This window comes from Macrotis lagotis, chromosome 2 (genome assembly GCF_037893015.1).
Source record: "Macrotis lagotis isolate mMagLag1 chromosome 2, bilby.v1.9.chrom.fasta, whole genome shotgun sequence".
In the NCBI taxonomy this organism is placed as follows: Eukaryota; Metazoa; Chordata; class Mammalia; order Peramelemorphia; family Peramelidae; genus Macrotis; species Macrotis lagotis.
In genome coordinates this window covers 260,365,286-260,373,423 of record NC_133659.1, presented here as the reverse complement: position 1 = coordinate 260,373,423, position 8,138 = coordinate 260,365,286, and positions in this window count along the sequence as shown.

The window sequence follows — 8,138 nt, the reverse complement described above, 5'->3', positions numbered from 1 at the left end:
GAGTTTTGTTTCCTCCTTCCCAATTCTAATTCCTTAAATTATTTTTTTCTTCTCTTATTGATGAAACTAACATTTCTAACACAATATTCAAAAGGGCATCCTTTTTTCACCCTGATATTATTGAGAATGCCTCTAGGCTATCCCCATTGCATATAATGCTTATTGATGGTTTCAGATGGGTAAAGCTAATCATTCTAAGGAAGAATCCATTATTTCTATGCTCTCTAGTCTTTTTATAGGAATGGGTGCTGTTGTCAAAGGATTTTTCAGCATCTATTGAGATGCTCATATGATTTCTGATAGGTTTGTAATTGATATAGCTAATTATATTAATGTTTTCCTAATATTGAACCAGCTTGCATTTCTGGGATAAATCCTGCTTGGTCACAGTGCATTATCCTAGTGATAACTTAATGTAATCATTTTGCTAAGATTTTATTTAAGATTTTGCATCTATATTCATTAAGGAAAGTGGCCTATAATTTTCTTTCTCTGTTTTGACTCTTCATGGTTTAGGTATAAGCACCATATTGGTGTTATAGAAAAATTCAGGCAGAGTTCTGTTTTCACCTATTTTTCCAAAGAATTTATATAGAATTGGCACCAATTTTTCCTTAAATGTTTGATAAAATTCAAGTGTGAATCCATCTGGCCTTGGAGATTTTTCCTTCAGGAGTTCTATGATGGCTTGTTGAATTTCTTTTTCTGAGATTGGGTTATTTAGGTATTTAATTTCCTCTTTATTTTACTGAGGCAAATTATATTTTTTTTGTAAATGTGCATCCATTTCACTTAGATTGTCAAGTTTATTGGTCTACAATTGGGCCCAATAATTGTGACTCCTCATTGGTGATGAGTTAATCTTGTTTTTTATTTATGATACTAGCAATCTGGTTTTCTTCTTTTTTAAAATTAAATTAACCAGAAGATCATCAATTTTACTGTTTTTTTTTCATATAACCAACTCTTGGTTTTATTCAATAGTTCAATAGTTTTCTTGCTTTTGATTTTAAATTCTCCTTTAATTTTTAGAATTTCTAATTTGGTATTAATTGAATATTTTAAATTTGTTCATTCTCTAATTTTTTTAGTTGCATGTTTAGTTCATTAATTCCCTCTTTCTCTAATTTATTCATATAACATTTAAAGATATACTATATCCCCTGACAACTGTCTTGGCTGTATCACATAAGCCTTGGTATGTTGCCTTGTTATTGTCATTATCTGGGTTGAAATCATTAATTCTTTCTATAATTTGTTGTTTGATTCACTCATTCTTAAAAGTGAGATTATTTAGTTTTCTATTAGTTTTAAGTCTTTCTCTCCATGGCCCATTACTTGCATGCAATTTTTATTGCATTATGATCTGAGAAAGATGTTTTCACTATTTCTGACTTTCGGCATTTGATTATAAGTTTTTTTATGCTCTAGTACATGATCAGTTTTTGTGTAAGTGCCATGTACTTCAGGGAAAAAAAGGATATTCCTTTCTATCCACATTCAATTTTTTCCAAAGGTCTATCATTTCTAGGTTTCTAACATTCTATTTATGCCCTTAACTTCCTTCTTGTTTATTTTATGGTTAGATTTATCTAAATCTAAGAGCAGGAGGTTGAGGTCTCCCACCGTAGAGTTTTGTGGTCTGTGTCTCCCTGTAACTCATTCAGCTTCTCCTTTAGGAATTTGGATGCTCTACAACTTGCTGCATACATATTTAATATTGAAATTACTTCATTGTCTATGGTACCTTTTATAAGGATATAGTTTCCTTCCTTATCTCTTTTGATGTGATTAATTTCTGCAGCTGCTTTGTCTGAGATAAGGCTTGCTACTTCTGCTTTTTTCACATCAGTTAAAGTAAAATATATTTTGCTCCAACCTTTTACCTTTACTCTATACATATCTCTCTGCTTCAAATGAGTTTCTTGTAAGCAGCTTATTGTAGGATTCTGGTTTTTTATCTACTCTGCTATTCACTTATGTTTAATGGGAGAGTTCATCCCATTCACATTCAAAGTTATAATTACTCTGTATTGCCCTCCATTCTATCTTCCCTCTGTTTCTTTTTCCCCTTTTTTCAGTTTTTATATATTTCTATATTCCCCAGTATCTTGTTTCTGAATACCACCAACTTCACTGTGCTTGTCCCCTTATATCCAAGCCCCCTCCCCTTTCTTTCCACTTTCACTTTGCACCTTCTTCCTTCCCTTCCTTCTGTTAGTTCCTCTTTTCTTCCACCCTCCCCCTTTCCCTTTTTAATAATTGAAAGATAAGATAAGTTTCTTTACTTAACTGTGTGTGTGCATGTTAACTTTATTCCAAGTCTGATGAGAGCAAGATTCAGGCAGTTCTCACCTCCTTTGTTCTCCTCTATTACAATAGGTTCTTTGTGCCTTTTTATGTAATGTAATTTACCCTATTCAATCTCTTCCATCCTCCCATCTCCTTACTGTCCCCCCTTTGTAAGGAGATATTGCTTTTAAATAATTCAATCAGAGTCATGGATAATTCATGAGTGTCCATCACTTCTGGCTAAGTATGTTGTCTCTAATAGAGTTACATTTCTCAAGGGTTATGAGAATCTTTCTCTCAGGTGGGGATATAGCCAATTTCATCTTATTCGATAGCAGTTTTTTTCTTCTCCCCCTTTTATTAACTTTTCATGTGTCTATTGAGTCTCCTGTTTGAAATACAAATTTTCTATTTATCTCTGGCCTTTTCATCAGGAAAGGTTTGAGGTCTCCTATTACATTAAATGACCATGTTTTCTCCTGGAAGAGAAGGCTCAATTTTGCCAGAGAGTGGATTCTTGGCTGCATTCCAAGCTCCCTTGCTCTTCAGAATATCACATTACAAGCCCTTCTATCCCTTAATGTTGATGCAGTCAGGTCTTGTGTATTCCTTACTGTGGTTCCTTGGTATATAAACTGTTTCTTTCTGACTGCTTGCAGAATTTTCATTTTATCTTGTAATTCTGCTATTTGGTCACAATATTCCTTGGTGTTTTCATTTTGGAATCCTTTCAGGTGAAGATCGATATTTTTTTTTTAGTTTTTGCAAGGCAATGGGGTTAAGTGGCTTGCCTAAGGCCACACAGCTAGGTAATTATTAAGTGTCCAAGACAGGATTTGAACCCAGGTACTCCCGACTCAAGGGCTGGTGCTTTATCCACTATGGCACCTAGCCACCCCCTGATGTATTCTTTCAATAACTATTTTGCCCTTGGGTTCCATGATATCAGGGCAATTTTCCATCACTAAATTCTGTAACATTGAGTCCAGGTTTTTTTTTTATTCCTCAATGTTTTCAGGAAGCCCAAATATTCTTAAGTTGTCTCTTCTGGATCTATTCTTGAGGTCAGTGGTTTTGCTGAGGGGGCACTTTGCAGTTTCTTCTATTTTTTCAATTGTTTGATTTTGTTTAACAGATTCTTGTTACCTCATGAAGTCCTTAATTTCAACAGATTTCATTCTTTTTTAGAGAATAATTTTCTTTATTTTTGCAACTTCCTTTCCAATTGGTCAAATCTGGACAAATGAATATTTGAAAGAATTTTTTTTTGCATTTATCCAGTTCTATTTTCTAAGGAATTGTTTTCTTGCTGCATGTTGCTAATTTTTTCTTGATTTTCTTTTCCCAATTTTTCCAATTATTTTTAAACTCCATCCTTATCTTTTCTAAGAAATCTTTCTGGTCTGGAGACCAATTCACATTCACCTCAGAAGTTCTATCTCTCTCTGAGTTAGGGTCTTTGTTCTGAAAGTAGCTATCAATGGGCCTCCCTTTTCACTGGCCTTTCTTCATTTTCCTAGGATCTTGTGTTGGGAGAGAGAGGCTGGTTCACCTTTGGTTTTGAAAACCCTAGAGGCTTTGCTCACTGGTCTTAGTAAATCCTAGTGGGCTGTCCAGTAGAGGGTGCTAGAGGCTGTTTCTGGACTGTCTGTAAACTTGATTTGTGGTCTACTTCCTAGGCCTGGGGGGGTGGGGGTAGCTGCAGGGTCTGAATTACCCTTGAACAATGTGGGCTGGGTCCTTGTCTATTTAGTTAATCCCAGTACTGCTCACACCTGAGTCTGGTGGGGATGAGGGGTGCAGACTGGATGTTGTTACTGTTCATTCTGGGAAACATCCCTTTCTCTCACAGGGATGGTTGGGCTCAACTGGAAATACAGGGACTCTGTCAATAATATGTGGTTCCTTGTCTTCCAGGCCAGTGGAACTGACCAGATTTATGTCTAGCCACTGAGCTGGAGCTCCCCCTTCCATTGAGCTGATCTCCTGCCTTCTCACAAATCTAAAGCTTCTGAGGCTGCTCTGAGGTTCATATGGGGCTCACCCACTGTCCTTGCACAGGCTCTCTGCCCCCGGCTCAACCACATTCCCCTGAGACAGACCTTTTTGGCAGATGTTCTTCTCCTTTGCTCTTCTGAGTTTTGTGGATTTCAATTTTGTTAAGTGCTTGATTCATATTAATTCTGAAAGAAAGGCAGGAGACATTAGCACAGTGCCTAATTTCTCTCTGTCATTTTGGCAGGAAGTACCACATTTTGCTTTAATGGAGGGAGGAGTTCACTAGATCTAAGAGTGATATTGCTGAGTGAACTCTATTTTAATTTTCTATCTGCAACGTAAGTATTGAACTAAAGTTATATCTGTCTATTGTATTGAACTGTATATAATCTAAGATTACAATAGGGAATTTAGAATAAGAGCCATTTTCCCTTATCACTCTCAAGGGGAAGGTAGCCATTAGCTTCTTCTTACCACCTTGATTTGCTCCCATTATACATTGGTTATAAAACATACAGTCATGAGCTGTGTAACTTGGAAGACCATAACACCACTCAATTAAAGAGAAAATCATCTCCTGTAGGAGAGGTCCACTATTAGCAATTTCTAGGATTAATAGTTCTGAGAAGGGGCAGCTAGGTGGCACAGTGGATAAAGCACTGGCCCTGGAGTCAAGAGTACCTGGGTTCAAATCCGGTCTCAGACACTTAATAATTACCTAGCTGTGTGGCCTTGGGCAAGCCACTTAACCCCATTTGCCTTGCAAAAACCTAAAAAAAATAGTTCTGAGAATTAAGGGTCATACCTGCAGTCAGCTTTCTCAAATACCAAAGAGTCTAGGAAGATCTTCATACACTCAAAATTTTATTGACTCCTATGTCCTGTCTATCCTAACCTCAGTTTTTAAATTGAGTATGTATATACATACATACACATACACACACACACACACACACACACACACACATGCACACACACACACAAATTCCCCAATTGAATATATAAACAAATTTTAACAATTTTTTTATTATTTTGAATTCCAAATTCATTTCTTCCTCTCCCCTTTTACCACTTATTAAGAGATTTAAAAAATTGATAATGTTATACATAGGCAAAGACACAAAAAAAATTTCCAAGTTAGAAAGAATTCAGACTAAAAACAAAGTAAAATAAGAAAGATTTTAAATGTATTCATGATTTGCATTCAATCTCTATCAGGTAATTTACTGGAAATAAATAGCATTTTTTGCTATGAGTTCTTCAAAATTTTTTTGAAAATTGCATTGCTGAAAATACATGAGTCACTCACAGTTTGTCATAATATTATTGTTAGCATGTCCAATGTATTCTTGAGTCTGTTTATTTCACTTTTTATCAGTTCATGTATGTCTTTTCAGGTATTTCTAAGAGCATTTTGCTAGTCACTTCTTCTAATAGTATAGTATTCAATCACCTTATATACCACTTGCTCAGTCATTCCTCAGTTGATAGGTTTTGGGTCTTTGCCACAACAAAGAGTTACTATAAACATTTTTGTTCTTATAGGTCCTTTTCCTTTTCATTTCTTATCTCTTTGGGATCCAAATATAAGGGTGATATTGCTGGGTCAAAAGTTATGCATGGTTTTATATATGGGCATAATTCCAAATTGTTATTCTGAACTCTTCACAACTAGACTAAGGATGCATTAGAGTCTCAGTTTTTCCATATTCCACATTCCCTCCATTTCTGTTATAATGGACAATATGATAGGTGTTTAATCAGTAGTTTTTAGAGCATTTTTTTCATGTGACAATAGGTAACATTGATTACTTCATCTGAAAACTGCTGGCTTAATATTCTTTCATCATTTATCAGATTGGGAATGACTTGCATTCCCATGAATTTTTTTCCATAGGATTATCACCTGGTTCTGTGTATGGGCAATACAACAGTTCTGTATGCAGTATCAGCAAAGGAATTCCTGTAATCTCTCTGTCCATTTGTCTGACCCCAATGGGGGTGAGACCTCAGGAAGCCTCTACTAGAGATTCAATTACCAGTAAGGTCTTCCCCAGGTCTTGCCCTAAGGTGAACTGCCCTCCACATTTATCATTTACCACAGGGTAACAAACCTTCTAAGTTGTCCTAAATTAGCATCACCTCTTTCTATGGTTCATTCTACTGTAATAGATGTCATTTTGAGACATTATTTTAAGGTTGATTGTGGAGAGTGGAGGGGGGTGGTGATTGTAAGAGCTCATAAGAGTCTCAGCATTTTCTCTGCCATCTTAATTACAAAATTTCCTCTACCAACTTAATTATAAACAAAAGCATTGAGATTATGGAGAAATAGGAAAGAATTCTTATAGAAATAGAATTCTGGGTTAGACTTGAAAGAAGCTAAGAGGAAGAGATAAGAAGAAAGAGTTGCATCATTGGACAGGAATCCAATGAAACTGCTCAGTTAGGAAATGTAGTGCCCTTTTCAAGAAAGAACAAAAAAAGCAATGTTCCTAGATTACAGTTTACATGAAAAGGAGTAAAAAGTAAGAAAACTTGAAAAGTAAGAAAGAGTTAGGTTATTGAGAATTTGCAATACTAAAAGAAATGATTTTATATTGATTCTAGAGGCAATAGACCATCACTAGATTTGGTTGAATAGGGAAATAACATGGTCAGATTTATGCTTTTATGAAGATCAGTTTCTTCTGGAGTTTGGAAGAAGCTGAGGAAGGAATGCCAGTCAGCACAGTATTTCAATAATTCTAGTCATGAAGTATTGAGAACTCACCCCAAAATAGTGGCTGTGTGAGAAGAGAGATGGAGGCATAGATGAGACAAAGGTAGACTTGGCAACTGATTGCATATCACAGTGAGAGAATAAAGAGTTGAGAATGGTATTTAGTTCTTGAATCCAGGTGACTCTTGTGGGAGTCTTGATACTCTTCATATTACTAGGAAAGTCAAAAAGAGGGAAAGGTTTGGGGCAGGGGGAGTGAAGATACTCAGTACACTTTTGGACACCTTTAGTTTAAAATGTCTAAGGGACATCTTACTTTATATAGGAGGAGTTGCACTTCAAATGAAATCATGGTAAGCATATCAGCAAGTTGTTCTTGAAGAAACTGCCCAAGATTTGGTTGGAAGTAGGGTTATGCAACTTACTCCTCCATTATGTACCAAATAGTCAGTCTACAGACAAAGGTATAATTCAAAAAATTCTTGACACAAATAAAATTAGCCTTTCTCTGTTTCTTTTATGTATAGGGATGGTAGAAGTCTAGAGTCAGTAATAAAAAAAATCAGACATTGCTGACAGAGTTAATCCTCCTGGGACTGAGAGATAACCCAGGTCTTGATTTTTGTCTTTCTATTTTACCCATATATTTAGTGTAACTGGCAACTTGATCATCCTCATCTTCATCTTTTTGCACTCTCATCTCAAAACTCCCATGTATTTTTTGCTTAGAAATTTCTTCCTTTACATCTGTTTTCATTCTAAGATCCCTGATAATTATTTTAACTGGGGACAGAAATATTTACTATAATTTTTGTGCAGTACAATTTTTTTTCATCCCTCTGGGTACAACAGAATTTTTTTTCTGCTGACTCTCATGTTCTATCACTACTATGTGGCCCTCTGTAAAACTCTAAACTACATGATTATTATGAACAGCAAAGTCTGCAACTAGCTTGCAATCAGTTCATGACTGGCATTACCTCATTATATTTCCATCAGTCATAATGGGCATCCAGCTGGAATTTTGTGACTTCAGTGTCATTGATCATTTTGAAAGTGGCTCTTCTCCTGTTCTGATAATCTCTTGCACAGAAACCAAGTTTTTGGAAGTGATGAGTTTTTGCTC